Genomic DNA, 16,647 nt, shown 5'->3' with positions numbered 1-16,647 from the left:
GAGGGGCCATTTTTGGAAACTGGCTACCAGAAATGGAGTATTATACAGAAGGGGGGGGGGTAATATTTAGGTTGAACTATATATGAAACTGTGGACACCAACATACAAAAACAGCAATTTCAAATGATTTATTCTAATAATAGTAAAAAACAGACAAAACTAATCTATGTCAGTCTGGTGACTGCTCTGGGCTAGTAGTGAAAACTAACAAGAAGGAAGTACAAGGGATGCTTCTAACATATTGGTAATATTCTATATCTTGATTCAATGGTGGTTTCACAGAAGATTTCACTTCATAATTCTTATCAATCTTACATTAGGATTTCTTTTAAGTAGGCTCTACGCTCAACATGGGGCTTGAACTCATGACCCCAAGATCAAAAGTTGCATGCTCTACTGATTGAGCCAGGTAGGCGCCCCTAAGATTTGATTTTTATTTTATGTATGTTATACTTCAAATAAAAAGTTAATTCTGCTCTTGGTGACTACCAAAACCCTCAATGAAACATGATTCATAATCATTTAGACTGGGAAAATTTTCTGTTTTACCAAGGAAAATTAGCAAGTAAGTGGCCCAGTGGGGACTCTAATGTATTTTCTTTTTTCTTTAAGAGATTTTTTATTTATTTGTCAGAGAGAGAAAGAGAGCGCGCGCACAAGCAGGGAGAACAGCTGGCAGAGGGAGAAGGCGGCTCCCCGCTGAGCAAGGAGCCTGATGCGGAACTCGATCCCAGGACCCTGGGATCAGAACCTGAGCTGAAGGCAGATGTTTAACTGACTGAGCTACCCAGGTGTCCCATCTAATGTATTTCTTTCTGATGCACACAAAACTTGCAAATTTTACTCTTTGCACAGTAGAAACCCCCTATTTCAAAATTAGTCCCTAAAACATCCTACTTTCCTTCTTTGTCTTCCTTTAAAGGTGAACTAAAATAGATTTTTTCACAGGGAGATGAGAGATCTGTGCACTGGTCTGTCTTACTGTAGTCATTCTCATTTACCCAATGTTATTAATACACAAATGCACAATGCAAACTATCAACTGAAGAAGAAATGTTTGTGTATAGGAGTGTGCTAAGGAGCAAAACAAAATCTCTTGACTCCTAACTTTCAAAAGTAAGAACACCCAACTGGTAGAAAACTGCAACTAAAAGAAGATTCTTTCAACAAATAAATGTATTAATCAAAAAAATCTTCATTTAACACTAATTTTGGAGCACAGTTTCTCAACCAACTTTGGCACTTAGGACATTTCATGCCAGATAATTCTGGGAGCAGAGGGCTATCCCGTGTATTACAGAATGTTTAGCTGCATCCCTGGTTTCTACCCGCCAGATGCCAGTAGCTCCTACCAACTGTGACAACCAGAATGTTTTGACATTGCCAAATGTCCCTTGGGGCAGGGAGAGCAGGTACAAAATCAGCCCCATTTGAGAATTATCACTGTAGATGTACACGGGCTCAAAACTCTTGCTAAAGACAACACTTGTAAAACTATACATTAGTTTCACATTTTTTAGAAAAATACTGAACAGAAAACCTACTCTATGAGTGAGAACATTAAATATAATATAGCTGTGAACATGGATTTTCATTATGTCCCATTTAGTACATGTAATGAATAAACAGCAAAATGTGCTCTATAAATAATGGCTAACTGCAGAATATTAATAAGGCCAAGGCAGTCTTCAATCCCTCCCAACTGTGTTTTTCTGTAAGGAAAGAGACTACAAACTGGATTCCAAATTATCCTGTGTACTCTTGTAAAATATTTTTGAGCCCCAAAACAGACCTATGAAATTGAGATGTGGAGACAGCAATGTAAACTTCTAATAAGCCTTCCTTAAGAGCCCACGATTAAATTCCTATACATACAAAATTATAACAAAAACAGCACCAGGGAGTACTTATCTCCAATCTTTCGTGACCACAACTTTTAACATATCTGTAATCTGTGTCACTGATCAGAAGAAGATACAGAGAAGGAACACACCAGTCAACCAACAGCAGATGGTGAGGAAGATAAAAGCATCAGTTTGAAGAGTCAGAGAGCCAGGATTTTGGTCTTCGTCTACCACTTACTTGGCCTGTAGCTATAAGCAGGGCACAAACTCCCTGGGTTTCAATTCTCTGTGAAAAAGAGGTAATTGTCATGCCACATTGTTACTGACAAAAAGAATCAAAAACAGATGTGAAAGCTCTAAGGAAAAACAGCATGATTCTGAATGATTACTATTATCTGACAGACACAAAGCTACAACTAAGAAGAGAGCCATACTCAGTAAAATTATCCAACAAAATACTAATCTGGATATATAGAAGAAACCTGTTTCTAGAGAAACATATTCTAAATATTATTCAAACAATAAAAAATAAAAGCATAGTCATGTGGTATCTAGGTTAAGCAAGAGAACATACTGACAAGCAGGAAAATTTCTACAGAGGAGAAGCTGAGAGTCAGTCAAGTGTCACTTTATAGAAACAGGTATCAAAGTAGGAAAGATCCTACACAACTACCAAAGAAAAACTTGTTCTAGTATAAGGTAGCTAAGAAAAGATTTATATTCAATTTCTGCTGTAGACCAACATGGAATAAGCACAGTAGAAGCTACTTTTCTCACTGATTACAACTAAAGACTTGGGATAAAAATATATAAAGCAATTATATAAGTAATCCAAAAAAGTAAAATTACAAAAAAGTAAATTACAGCAGTTAGAGTGGAGAGGCAAAATTGCAATCTGAAATATGGTGAACTTTCCAGGTGTTCTTTTGTTCCCCTTTCTTTAATTTTCTTTACTTAAACCTTTGACTCAAAGATGGGTTGAATTAGGGAACTGCACAGTAGGCACGGCAGCAAAAGAAGACAAAGGAAGAAAAGGAGACCTGTGAACTGAAGAGTGTGTTGGGGGTGGGGGGGATGACACATTTTCCTCTCTACCAGCTTTGCACCAGGGACAACTCCAGTTATGTAATGGCATGGCCATGGTGATGATACTGTAGGAACTAAAACACCCGAGAGAACACCCATCTCTGTATAGAGAAACAGGAAAAAAGGGTTTTTTGAAGAGTAGGGAGCAATCTCTGCTTGTTTGTTTTTTATACTTCACTTTTCTCTCAGCACTACACCCTAAGGCAATCCTACAGCACTGCCCAACAAAGAAAGACTGCACTACACAGAAAAGAATCTCAACGCTTTGAGCACAGTAATTATGAAAAGTGGCCACCAGAATCCAGAAAATGTGGAGAAAAGCCTGCAAAGTATAGGAGACTATAAATCAGCATAAGTCCTGGGCTCCTGCCAAAGCTGTGCGTGTGCTGAATACATCCAAAGAACCACAGCAGTGACTGAGAACTGAGCTACAGCGTCAGCCTCAAACTAGCCCTTCAATGCTGCATGCCAAGTCAGATCCAAAGATCACAGGCTTTGGAAGTGAATTCAAGTTGGAACCAATGCCCCTCAAAATGAGAAGTATTTGAGTACTGGGTTAACCACCCACTAAAATAACAACAAAATTACTATTGTAGAATGGATTTTAAAAAGACACAGCCTCTCATAAGATTCCAAAATGTCCAGGATACAATAAAAAAGTTACTTGGTACACTAGAATCAGAAAAATCTAAACAATTTTCAAGATAAAAGATACCATCTGAAGGAAAGCCAAAGTTTTTATAAAAAATGAACAGAGACTCAGGACAAAATTTAAAATTCACATTACTAGAGTTCCTGAAAAAGACAAGAAAAATATTTGAAAAAGTAACAACTGAAAAGTATCCTAATTTGTTCCAAGGAATGGATTTAATGATAAGAAAATCTCAGTTAAATAAAACCAAGGCCAGATCCATCAAAATCAACCTGCTGAAAGATAAACTCAATTTAAAAAAAAAAACTTAAAGGACAGGAATGTGTTTAAAATATACAATTCACATAGGGAAACAGTAATTTGAATGACTGCAGACTTTGGATCAAAACTATGAAGTGGAGCACCTGGGCGGCTCAGTTGGTTAAGTGTCTGCCTTCGGCTCAGGTCATGATCCTGGGGTCCTAGAATCAAGGCGCCCATCAGTCTCCCTGCTCAGAGGGGAGCCTGTTTCTCCTTCTTCCTCTGTCACTCCCCCTGCTTGTGCTCTCTCTGTCAAGTAAATAAAATCTTAAAACAAAAACAAACAAACAAAACCTATGGAAGTCACAAAACAGCCAAACTATATATTTAAAGTACAGAGAAAAAAGAGCTATCAACCTAGAAATCTATAGCCATTGAAAATATTCAATTGTAAGACAACTCAAAACACTGCTACACAAAGGAAAATTAAAAGAACTTAAGAAATTCTTCACTTAATTGAAATGAAACCACAGGGAAATTGGAAACTTCAAGCAAAAGGAACGAAGTATCTGGGTAAATATAAAAAACTATTTTCTCCTACTAAATTATAGGGGCACCTGGGTGGCTCAGTTGGTTAAGCGTCTGCCTTCAGCTCAGGTCATGATCTCCAAGTCCTGGGATGAGCCCTGTATCTGGCTCCCGGCAGAGCAGGAAGTTGGTTTCTCCCCACTTTTTTTGTTTGTACTCTTCCTCTTTCTCTCTCAAATTAAAAATAAAAAAAATAAATTATATAAAATATGCATTCTATTAAAAGTAAAACTTATGCATGTTTGGGGAGATTTCATTCCATGTAAAATTAAAACATATGACAAACATACCCCAAAAAGAGAGAGGGAATAGGGAACTGTATGGATGTAACTGTATAGTTTTACTTAAAGTGGTAAAACATGAAATCCTAACCGACTGAGCCTCCCATACATCCCATTTATTTTTCATTTTAAAAAAATATTTTATTTATTTATTTGTCTCAGAGAGAGAGAGAGAAAGAAAGAGAGAGATGGAGCACACAAGCAGGGGGAGAAGTAGGCTCCCAGCTGAGGAAGGAGCCCGATTCGGGACTTGATCCCAAGACCCTGGAATCATGACCTGAGCCGAAAGCAGAAGCTTAACTGATTGAGCAACCCAGGTGTCTCGTAAAACGGGAAATATAACTACACTGTAAAAAGTAGGTATATATATTATAATCGATACAGCAACCTTGAAAAAACAATAAAGAAAAAAGATACACCAAAACTGAATACTAAAAATATTCAAATAATCCAAATGATGGCAAGAAAGGAAGAAGAAACAAAAAACAGAAGGGATAAACAAAAGAACTTAAAAATGGAAGGACTAGGGGCGCCTGGGTGGCTCAGTGGGTTAAAGCCTCTGCCTTCGGCTCAGGTCGTGATCCCAGAGTCCTGGGATCGAGCCCCGCATCGGGCTCTCTGCTCAGCAAGGAGCCTGCTTCCTCCTCTCTCTCTCTGCCTGCTTCTCTGCTTACTTGTGATCTCTGTCTGTCAAATAAATAAATAAAATCTTTAAAAAAAAAAAATGGAAGGACTAAATTGAATGAATTCAATAATTTCATTACATTTAAATTAAAAGACATTAACTGTCAGACTGTATTTTTAAAGATGACCCAATTATACACTGCCTACTAAATTTACACTTTAATATAAAAATGTACATACATTAATATAATAATAATAAAATGAAGAGACACAATACACAAACACTACTCAAATGGAAGATGAAGAGTACTGACAGAGAAGAAAGAAAGAAAGAACCAGAAGAAGAAAGAAAATGACCAGGGATAAAGATGGACATTACATAATGATAAATGAGTTAACTCACCAAGAAGAAGTAACAATCATAAATAGGTAATACAACAGAGGTAATACAAATACAAGAGGTGAAACTAACATAATTGATACACAAATGTTCAATTACACAATTACAGTTGAAGACTTAACATTCCTCCTTGAAAAACTGACAGAGCAAAGCAAAGAGAGAAATCAGCAAGGTTATAAAAACACTATGAGTCAATAACCTAACTGATTTTATAGACCCCTCCATGCAAAAAAAGCAGAATGTACATTTTTTTCCAAGGGCTATACCATTCACTAAAATATGCCATAAATCTTATCAAATTTAAAATAAACCTTATTAAAGCAAACCTTTTCAAATTTAAAAGAACAGAAATTATACAAAGCACACTCACTAAACATAACGAAATTAAAATCAAAATTAGTAAAAGGGGATTGAAAAATCCTCTGAAAAATCCTCAAATATCTGTAATCCAACATACATGTAAATATACCAGGAAAGAATGAAAGACACAAAAACAATAGTAAATCCTAAAGGAACATCAGTATGTACAAAACTGATTAAGATACAGAATGTGATCAGAGATATAAGAGCTTTCCTTAAAAGAAGGTAGCAGTTCTAACAACCGTTAGAAGTGAAACGCAGTAAGCCTCGAGAAGCTAATTTCTCAACTACATGATAAACTCTGAATAAGCAATTTAAGTAGAAGAATGAGGGCTGAGGCAAGGTTGTAGTATCTATTTTTCAACCTTTATTAAACTATAGTTGACAAATAAAATTGTATATATTTAAGGAGTACAATGAGACGCTTTGATATAGGGATACATTATGGAATAACTAGACTACAAAATTACTACTTACCAAGTAAGTAAGATGACTGTTGTTATAGTCTGCCAAAACACACATAAAATAGAATTGGGAAGGGGAGGTAAACTGAAAAAATAAACACCTGATTTGAATGCAAATACAAGGAGGTAGTTTCAAATTTCATTGTAAACAATCATCCATTTTTGTTCTACTTATTAAGGAGAAAGAATTAGCAACTTACTGCTTAAAATGTTAAGGCAAATTAAGTAAACTTCCAAAGCAGAGAGCATCAGAACCAGCCCTGTTCACTGGTGAATTATACCAAACGTGTTAGAAAAAATTGTATCAATTCTCTACGATTCCTTTCAGAGGGTAGAAGCAGGATTACTTCCAAACTCACTCTATGAAGCCAGCATTACATCTCCATCAGAGCTCTGCATGACCAGCCACATTGTCAGTGAGCAGTAATTCTGAAAGAAATCTTTTTCTCTGAGCAGGTCTCAATAATGGGTTTAAAATATTCACTAAACCATGTTGTAAACAAATGTGCTATAATCCAGGCTTTGTTTTTCCATTTATGGATCACAGGGAGAGCTGATTTAGCATAATTCTTAAGGACCAGAGGATTTTTTAAATTATTAAATAATAAATAACAATTTATTTAATTATTTATTTAATTTAATTATTTAATTTAATTTTAATTGATTTAATTCAAGTATTTAATTTAAATATTTACTTAATTATTTAATTAAATGATTTAATAATTCAATAATAATTTAAAAATAAATTAAATTTTTTAAATTATTTATTTATTTATTTGACAGAGACACAGGGAGCGAGAGACTACAAGCAGGGGGAGTGGGAGAGGGAAAAGCAGGCTTCCCACTGAGCAGGGAGCCCAATGTGGGGCTCCATCCCAGGACCCCAGGATTATGACCTGAGCCAAAGGCAGATGCTTAACGACTAAGCCACCCAGGTGCCCCAAGGACCTGAGGATTTTCTAATAATCAATGAGCACAGGCTTCAAATTAAAGTCATGAGCTGCATTAGCCCCTAGCAAGAGAGTCAGCCTGTCCACTGAAGCTTTGAAGCTTTGAAGCCAAGAACTCTAGCTGTCAAAGTCCTAGATGGGATCTTCTTCCAAAAGAAGGCTGTTTTGTCTACTTTGAAAATCTGTTGTTTAGTGTAGCTACACTTTCAAGTAGCTAGATCTTCTGGAACTGGCTGCTTTACCTTGTAGCAAATGGCCTTTACATTACATTAGCAAAATCGCCTCCTTCCTTAAATCTCATGAAACTACCTCTGCTAGCTTCAAACTCTCTTAGCCTTCAGAGAATTGAAGAGAGTTAGGGCTTTGCTCTGGATTAGGGAATGTTGTGCCCGGTTTGATCTTCTATTCAGACCACTCAAACTTTCTCCTTATCAGCAATAAGGATATTTCATTCTCTTATCATTTGTGTGTTCACTGGAGTAGCATTTTTAATCTTAAAGAATCTTCCTTTGCATTCACAACCTGACTAACTGGTGCAGAAGACCCAGCTCTCCGCTTGTCTCAGCTTCTGACATGCCTTCCTCCCTAAGCTTAATCAGTTCCGACTTTTGATTGAAAGTGAGAAACAAGGAGGTGCGTGGATTGGTTTAAGCATCCAATCTTGATTTCAACTCAGGTCATGATCTCAGGGTAATGAGATTGAGCCCTGTGGTAGTGTGGAGCCTAATTAAGAGTCTCTCCCTCTCCCTCTGCCCCTCACACCACTCCCACACATACGCATGTACGATCTCGCTCTAAAAAAATAAGTAACATGAGAAACATGCAACTCTCCTTTTCACTTGAACATGAAGACGCCACTGTAGGGTAATTAACTGTCCTAATTTCAATATTCTTATGTTTCAGGGAATAGTGAGGCCCAAGGAGAGGGAGAAAGAAAAAAGGTAAGGGAACAACTAGTCAGTGGGAACAGTTAGAACACACACATTTAATCAGTTATAGATTAACTGTAGAGATGTAGTTCATGCCACTGCAAAACAATTACAATAGTAACATCAAAGACCACCATTACAAATATAATAATGAAAAGGTTTGAAATATTTCAAGAATTACCAAAATGTGACACAAAGTGAGCAAATGCTGTTGGAAAAATGGAGCCAACAGACTTGCTCAATACAGAGTTGCAATAAACCTTCTGCGTGTAAAAAAAAGTACAGTCTCAGCAAAGTGCAGCAAATGAGGTATGCCTATAATCTGAAAACACAAAAAATAAAGGCTAAGGGGAGAAAACTAAGCATATTTCTAAAAAGAGGAAATGAATTATTCTAGGAAAAATAAAATATCATCAAAATATACTTCTCGACTTTCCAGTAAATTAATTTGCATAATCACAAAAATAGTAAACAAGGACACCAATTAAGGCAAAAATTGCCAGCTGCCCACATCATACCCATTTTCTCTCACTTCTTTAAAATAAAACTCCAGGGGCGCCTGGATGGCTCAGTGGGTTAAAGCCTCTGCCTTCTGCTCAGGTCATGATCTCCACATCAGGCTCTCTGCTCAGCGGGGAGCCTGCTTCCTCCTCTCTCTGTCTCTGCCTGCGTCTCTGCCTACTTGTGATCTCTCTCTGTCAAATAAATAAATAAAATCTTTAAAATAAAATAAAACTCCAGTATTGTTTGGGGTAGCAATAATATCTAAAATACTCAGCACTGGGGTGGCAGGCTGGCTCAGTCAGTAGAGGATGTGACTCTTGATCTCAAGGTGGTTTGAGTTCAAGCCCCACATTGGCATCAAGCCTACTTTAAAAAAATAAAAATAAGATAAAATACCCAGCCCTTGCAGCCCCAATGAGGGCATGTGACTAAATTTTGGCCATTAAGATGTAACTAGAAGCTACAGGGTAGAATTTATAAGCAATGCTCCTTAAGACTCGTGAACAAAACTGGCATGTGCCCTTTCTGCTTCTCCATTTTCCCCTACTTATAAGCAGAAAAAGTTAGAGGTTCCTGGAAAAATGAAGAGAGACAGAACTTTCTTGACATAAGAAAAGTCATTTTAGGCTTCCAGCCATCTTGTGAAAGGATCGAAGAGCAAAGAGCCACTATCAGGACACGATATAATATGCATATCAGGGATAATAAATCAATGGTAAAACTCCCAGTGCCAACTCAAAAGTTAAAACTGACCTGATATATACATCCTTGAGTTATCTATGTAGGATCTAAACCTCTCTGAGCACTCAGACATGGACCAACTGAAACCAAAGAATTGATGACTGCTGGCCCTCATAACTTTGACCTGGACTCAGTCACCCTCAGATGACTTCTTCCCCCCTTCCACACTATACTCCCCACTGTGCAAGCCCCTACATGAGTATGTGCACACTCTTAGCTTAAAACTTCCTCAATTTTGTTGTTCAGGAAAAACTGCTTTGGGAAAGATCCCCAGTGTTTTCTCCTCTACTTACTGCAAGTAAAACCCTTTCTTTTCCTGTTCTTTGGCTTAGTTGTGTCTTTTGGTTCAATAACCACCAACAGGCAAACCCAGTTTTGGGTAACACTGCCACCTACCGAAAAGCTGACAAGCATGTTAGAGCTCTAAAAACTTCCCTGAAGCAAAGGACAAACAGGGAGCCTGACTCCTTGCTAAATATGAAGTTGCTATCCCTTTCCTGGATTGTCAATCTCCAGAATTCTTTAATGTGAAAGAAAAATGAACTTTAAGCTTAAGTTATGGTTATTTCTAGTTTCTTTTATTAGAAATGTAATTCTGACAAATATAAGATACATAAATACTAGATAGAGGGATAGATAAATAGATACACAGATTTAAATAAAAATTATGACAAAAGAATTTGGGGGGTGTGAAGATGTAAAATGGACTAAATATTAAATCCTCATCTTGCATAATAGGAAGTCAATATAATATCCAAAAGAGACTGGGGAAAGAGTGGTAAAAAAATAATAATTATGTCCAAAATAAAAAAACATAAACCAGCACAGAAAAATGGAGTAAATGCCTAAAATACAACTCCAAAGGTATTTGGAAACTAGCACTAAAAGAGCGAGAGTTGATTCCAGTCCCACCAAGCAGGAGCGCACAGCCAGCATCCTGGCCATGGCCGATCTGGAGCGTAAGGTTACTGCTATCAAGCTGGACAGTGTATAGTGTGCCCTGGTGGGTGAGATCATCAGGCACTTGGAGCAGCAGGGGTTCCATCTCATGGCCATGAAGCTCCTACAGGCCTCTGAGGAACTCCTGAAGCAGCACTCCACTGACCTGAAGGACCACCCATTCTTCCCAGGCTGCTGAAGCCCATGTCCTCCAGGCCAGTTGTGGTCATGGTCTGGGTGGGACTGACTGTGGAGAAAACGAAGCAAGTGATGCTTGGGGAGACCAACTCAGCAGATTCTAAGCCAGGCACCAACCAGGACTTTTGGATTCAAGTTGGCAAGAACAACATTCATAGCAGCAATTCAATAAAAAGTACAGAGAAAGAAATCAGCCTGTGGTTTAAACCTGAAGAACTGGTTGACTACTACAAGTCTTGTGCTTTTGACTGTATCTATGAATAAAATGTGACCAAAGCATCAGTCCCCTTTGTCACTACTTGATGTGTCCCTAGACATAGCTCTTCAGTCCACTGACTTGAAAGTAACAGAATCAATCTTTATTTTCTAAAACATACATACCAATATAGCCTTTGGCAACTGGAAAAATAAATAAATAAATAAGAAGGTGGGAGCATGTCATTAAGCTTTCATTATATGCTTTGTCCTGTTTGGTTTTGAAAAACTACTTAAAATTGTATGTTACTACATAGATAAAAATTAATAACCGCAATATTAACTACTCAATAATTTAATCAGCTACTACAAATTGTAGCATCAACATGAAGAAACGACCTTTTCCAAAGAGAAGCTTGGCCTTTGCTCTTCACTAATGGGAGGTGATCTCTAGACCCTTGGAAACAGTCTGTGTGTATTGTCACATATGGTGGCCAGGAGAAGGTAACATCTTCTATGACTCCTTGAAGAGGACTTGAAGTCCTTGGTTTTGACTCCTCCTAGATTCTGTGCAATCCATCTCTTCCCTTGGATGATCTTAATCTGTATCCTTTCCCAGCATAATCTGTATTCCTATAATCATGAGTATAACAGCTCTCTATGAGTTCTGTGAATCCTAACAAATTGCTGAAACTCAGGGTGGTTTTAGAAATCTCCCAAATGGGGACGCCTGGGTGGCTCAGTCAGTTAAGTGGCTGCCTTCAGCTCAGGCCATGATCCCAGGGACCTGGGATCGAGTCCCACATCAGGCTCCTTGCTCAGCGGGGAGCCTGCTTCTCTCTCTGCCTCTGCCTGCCACTCTGTTTGCTTGCATACGCGTCTCTCTCTCTCTCTGACAAGTAAATAAAATCTTTAGAAAGAAAGAAAGAAAGAAAGAAAGAAAGAAAGAAAGAGAGAGACAAAGAAATCTCCCAAATGTGCAACTGATGTCAGAAGTCAGGGCAACTGGGTGGATGCTGCGCCCCTCAACTTTGCAATTTGGCTGACTCTGGGTTACTAAAGAGGAAGGAGAGAAAAGAAGACAAAGGGCAGGAAGGGATATTACATTTCTAAATTGACTTAATAGAATCCTTATTGACTGCTTCATATACATTCATTTAATCCTGATAATCTTAATAGATGATATTATTTCCACCTATATAGAAGGAAATTATATATATATGAAGGTCAAGTAAGTGGGACAATGCCACAGAGCAAGCATAGGATAGTTCCAGGATACAAATCTAGCCTTTTGAATTCCAAGGCCCATACACTTCTCATTAAACTATGCTACCTCCCTACACCACAACTTCATTTATCAATTATTCATGGTGCTTAATCTTAATTTTGACATCACTATATGTTTAAATAATCTGTGTGGAATAATCTAATAGCTACAATCCATGACCAGATCTATGTAGTTCTTTGTAAAACTAGCACAGTTCCATTCAAGTTATTCTTTCTCTTTAAAACATTTTATTATTTGAGTGAGAGAGAGGGAGCATGAGCAGGGGGAGAAGCAGACACAAGGAAGGAGAGAAAGAGAGAAAGAATCTCAAGCAGACTCACAATGAGTGCAGAACCTGACACAGGGCTCAATTTCGAGACCCTGAAATCATGACCTGAGCCAAAATTAAGAGTTGGATGCTTAACTAACAGGACAACCCAAGTGCCCCTCAAGTTATTCTTGATGAGGAAAAATGAAAGTCACTTCACAGTAAGTCAAAGTTCAATGATATCAAAAAAATATGCAGTGAATCCATCACTGTAAATTAACCTACTACTAAACTCAAGTGCCTATTCACTTCCAGATTTAACATGGGAAAAAAAATTAAATGCAAAAGAAACAGTGAAAAGCACTATCAGCACTGAAGTTTATTATAAACAAACCAAAGGAAGCATGAAAAAGAAGTGTCTGCACATTCAGAAAAATGTTTGTCATATCAGTATTACTGATTCATCACATATTACAGCTGTTGCTTTTCTTTGTGGAAACCAAACAAGTTACATTAAAAATTATGTGTAGAATTCAGAAGGTGAATGAAAAAATAAAAAAACCAGTTACTAGGGAAAATATTTAAGAGAAAGACATATTACTATACTGAATTCACAAGGAGGAGGAGAAAAGAGTTTCAGGATAAGTGAAGATTTCTGAAAGTGAGCAATCTGTTATACTGTACATCCAATGCATGAATATATAGGTTGTTTTATTTTGGAAGCATAATTATTTTAAGTCTTATTTTAGAAAAGAATATTAAATAAGGACAAAGACTCAAGTAAGACTAAATGGATGCTACCTTTAATATATAACCAAATTTCTAATATATAGATACCAAACTATCTAATTTTGAGTAGGAATAACACTCAAAATGGGTACAAAGATGAGAAGCAGGTTCTTTTCTACAGTATTGTGATCATCAAAGTCCATCCACCAACACCAACCCACACCAGCGACTGGGCAGAGGGTCATACTGGGCACCAAGAATTCCTCCAGGGGATTCTTGGTTCCACAGGAGACTCAGAACAAAGAATTACCTAAGAGAAGGGGAGAGGCAGTGGTGCATCAGAAAGGGAGTTAGGTAGCTTACCTGTATGGTAACAACTACATCTCTATGGTCACCAACACCATTTCAACAAATACTGAAAGCATGTTTGCAAGTTTTAGCCCAGAAACAGAGCTGTGGCATATATTCTTTCTCAAAGAACAGGACTCAAGTAGCTGAGAAGGGCATGCTATTCAACTTCAAGAAAGACACACAGAGCAAAAGCAAGAAAGTAGACCCCAAGCTAACTACCTAGTTTCATCAAATTACTCATGGTAACCTGTGGCCTAGACAAACAGCCTTTACATTCAGTATAATACAAAAAAACAGTATGACAGCAAAAACATTTAAATGATTATTCCCTCAAAGAATATGAGATAAGGTAATAAAATAGTGTGTTACCAGGTCTGTACTTCATATACACTGTTAGTATGGTAGTTAAGAGAGGAACAGTGTGGGCTAAAATATTTAACAATGATTTTGAAGATGCTGGACATGTAAACACAAACACAAGATAGTTAAACAATTAAGAGCCAAACAAAGTTTCTCTGATAACAGGTGAGCCCAGACCAACTAGGATTAAGGTGCATCTCAAACGTGGCAGATGACTTGAGCTGAAATCTTCTAAAATAACAAACCCAATGGTCCATGTACATAGGGCTTCATCTTTGGAAATCAAATGCTATTTTATCCCCGTCACCAAATCAATATATCTCAGACTAACTTGATTTTATAGGGTGCATACATTCACTATTATTATTTACCATTATTAACTGAAACCTGAGTTTTTCTATTTGGCTCAACTGAATATTGGACAAAAAACACAGCCCGCAACATGTTAAATATTTCAAATCAAAATCCACTATTATATAACGAGCTATATTCTCACATTTTAAAACAATCAGGATTTTCAGTTCTTGTCATGATGGAATACCTAATGTTGGGATACCCTTCTGCTATAAACACCTATAAAAGCTAGACCAAATATACCAAAAAACAAACAAACAAAAAGCCCATTTGTAGGCCTTAGACAATAACCAACACAGCACTATGATCCTTGATAGAAGAAAACCAGATAAATCAAATCCCATATTCACACTGGCTTTCTCCTTAAGGGCATTTTTCAAATCATGGTGTAGAGAAACAGAGCCCAAACAGTGTGGCAGTCCTGCTGGAAGCGAAGACTACAATTAATGTTCGGGGCTGCTAAGGTAGCTGAATGGGGAAGTTGGGGGGCAGATTATTAGAGAGAAAAGAGCCAAAAAGTTACAAAACTATATAAAAATTTCCCTCTGGCGGGGGGACACACGGGACCTCAGTGTACAGTCAGTTAAGTGTCAGACTCCTGGTTTCAGCTAAGGACATGATCTCAGGGTTGTGAGATGGAACCCCATGTTGGGCTCTGCTCTGAAAATGGGGTCTGCTTAGTTTCTCTCTCCCTCTCTTGCAAATAAATAAATAAATCTTAAAAAAAAAAAAATCCCTTCTGGGTTCTCATCTGCCTCCTAGGCAGAGATGAACAGTGTGGGTTAAAATATTTAACAGTATTTTGTTAAATAGGGTGACTCCTAGAAGCCTAGGAGAGAATAGCTATGGGAGGCTTTTAGCTAAACAAAGAGTTCAGAGCTTGCACAGTTCTGAATAAATGAAGTACAGACTAATCAGAGGAGAGAGACCTTGAGGAATGCCACAGGTGTTTAGGTGAGACCCTAGATAATCCAAGCCCTAGGAATAAAAACAAAGTTGAAACAGACATTCCTTAACAAAGCCTAAAATTGAACTTCACAGAATCAAAGTGATCCACTGGCAATTTAACTGCCCGCCCGAATAAAATGCAATTTTACTTAAAGGAAGATAACAATCCAAAGCTTCTATAATAGGGGTCAGCAAACCTTTCGAGTAAAGAGCCAGGAAGTAAGTATTTTTAGGTTTTGAGGGTCACAGTCTCCACTGCACATTCTCTTAAAACAAGAACAAAACCTTTAAAAAAGTAAAAACCATTCTTAGCTCATGGGCCACACAACAGCCACCAGGCTGATTTGGCCCGTGGGCCAATCTGTTGTCCACTACTCCACATTATACTCACAGTATACATCATACAATGCAAAATTAGTAGATATGCGAAGCAGGAAAAGTGCTTGATAATCAAGAAACAAAACAATCAAAAAAAGACTTGGGAGTGATCTATATTTTGGTCTTATGTAAGCACTTTAAAAATAAATGACAACATATTAAAGACAACAGAATCAAAAAACAGAAAATAGATTAAAACAGGATACATTTCACCAGAGAATTAGAATCTATGAGAATGATCACAGAGATATTCTAGAACTGCAAAACATGTGAAATAGAGGAACTCCTTGGATAGGTTTAAAAGCAGAATAAGCACAGGGAAAAAACCCCATAGAATCAGCACATGCAAAGACAGATTAACAGCCACTCAAAGGACTCAAAGGACAGAAAAAAATTATAAGTAGAACATATGTTAGATGTGAGATGTAGTCAAACAGTCTAATATATATGTAACTGAAGTACAGAAGGAAAGAAGAGAAAATGGGTCAGAAGCAGTATCTGAATCAGTGAAAGATGAGAACTTTTCAAATGTTATAGACATCAACCTACAGATTCAAGAACGTCAGTAAATACCAATCAGGAAAAACAAACACATAAAAAACCATATATACCTGTATTACAGACAACTGACTAAAAATCAGAGAAAGAGAAAAATCTTAAAAACAAAGAAGGAATGGACCTCTCTCCTGTCCTTCAGGAGAATACAGTAAAAGTGAAAGATGACTTCTTAAGAGAAATATGAAAGCCAATGAAGTGGCATCATTAAACTACCGAAGGAAAAACCTAGCAACACAAAATTCTATTGTCCGCAAAAATATCCCCCAGAACATGAGGAATAACAAAAGACAAAAAGTTGAAAGAATCTATCATAAACAGACCTTATTTAAAAAGTAATAAAAGGGGGCGCCTGGGTGGCTCAGTGGGTTAAGCCGCTGCCTTCAGCTCAGGTCATGATCTCAGAGTCCTGGGATCGAGCCCCGCATCGGGCTCTCTGCTC

General features: G+C 37.5%; 1 protein-coding gene and 1 pseudogene across 1 annotated transcript in view; one reads left to right on the top strand and one right to left on the bottom strand.

Moving 5' to 3' along the window:
* LOC111159262 (protein tyrosine phosphatase, non-receptor type 4) overlaps window positions 1–16,647 on the bottom strand; it is a 214,884-nt gene that overhangs the window by 154,616 nt on the left and 43,621 nt on the right. The window lies entirely within an intron of this gene.
* On the top strand, window positions 10,607–11,064 carry LOC111159362 (annotated as a pseudogene).

Source organism: Enhydra lutris, unplaced genomic scaffold, assembly GCF_002288905.1.
Source record: "Enhydra lutris kenyoni isolate GAN:26980312 unplaced genomic scaffold, ASM228890v2 scaffoldscaffold1, whole genome shotgun sequence".
In the NCBI taxonomy this organism is placed as follows: Eukaryota; Metazoa; Chordata; class Mammalia; order Carnivora; family Mustelidae; genus Enhydra; species Enhydra lutris.
The sequence above is the reverse complement of the archived record's forward strand: the minus strand, read 5'-3'. Positions and strand labels throughout refer to the sequence as shown.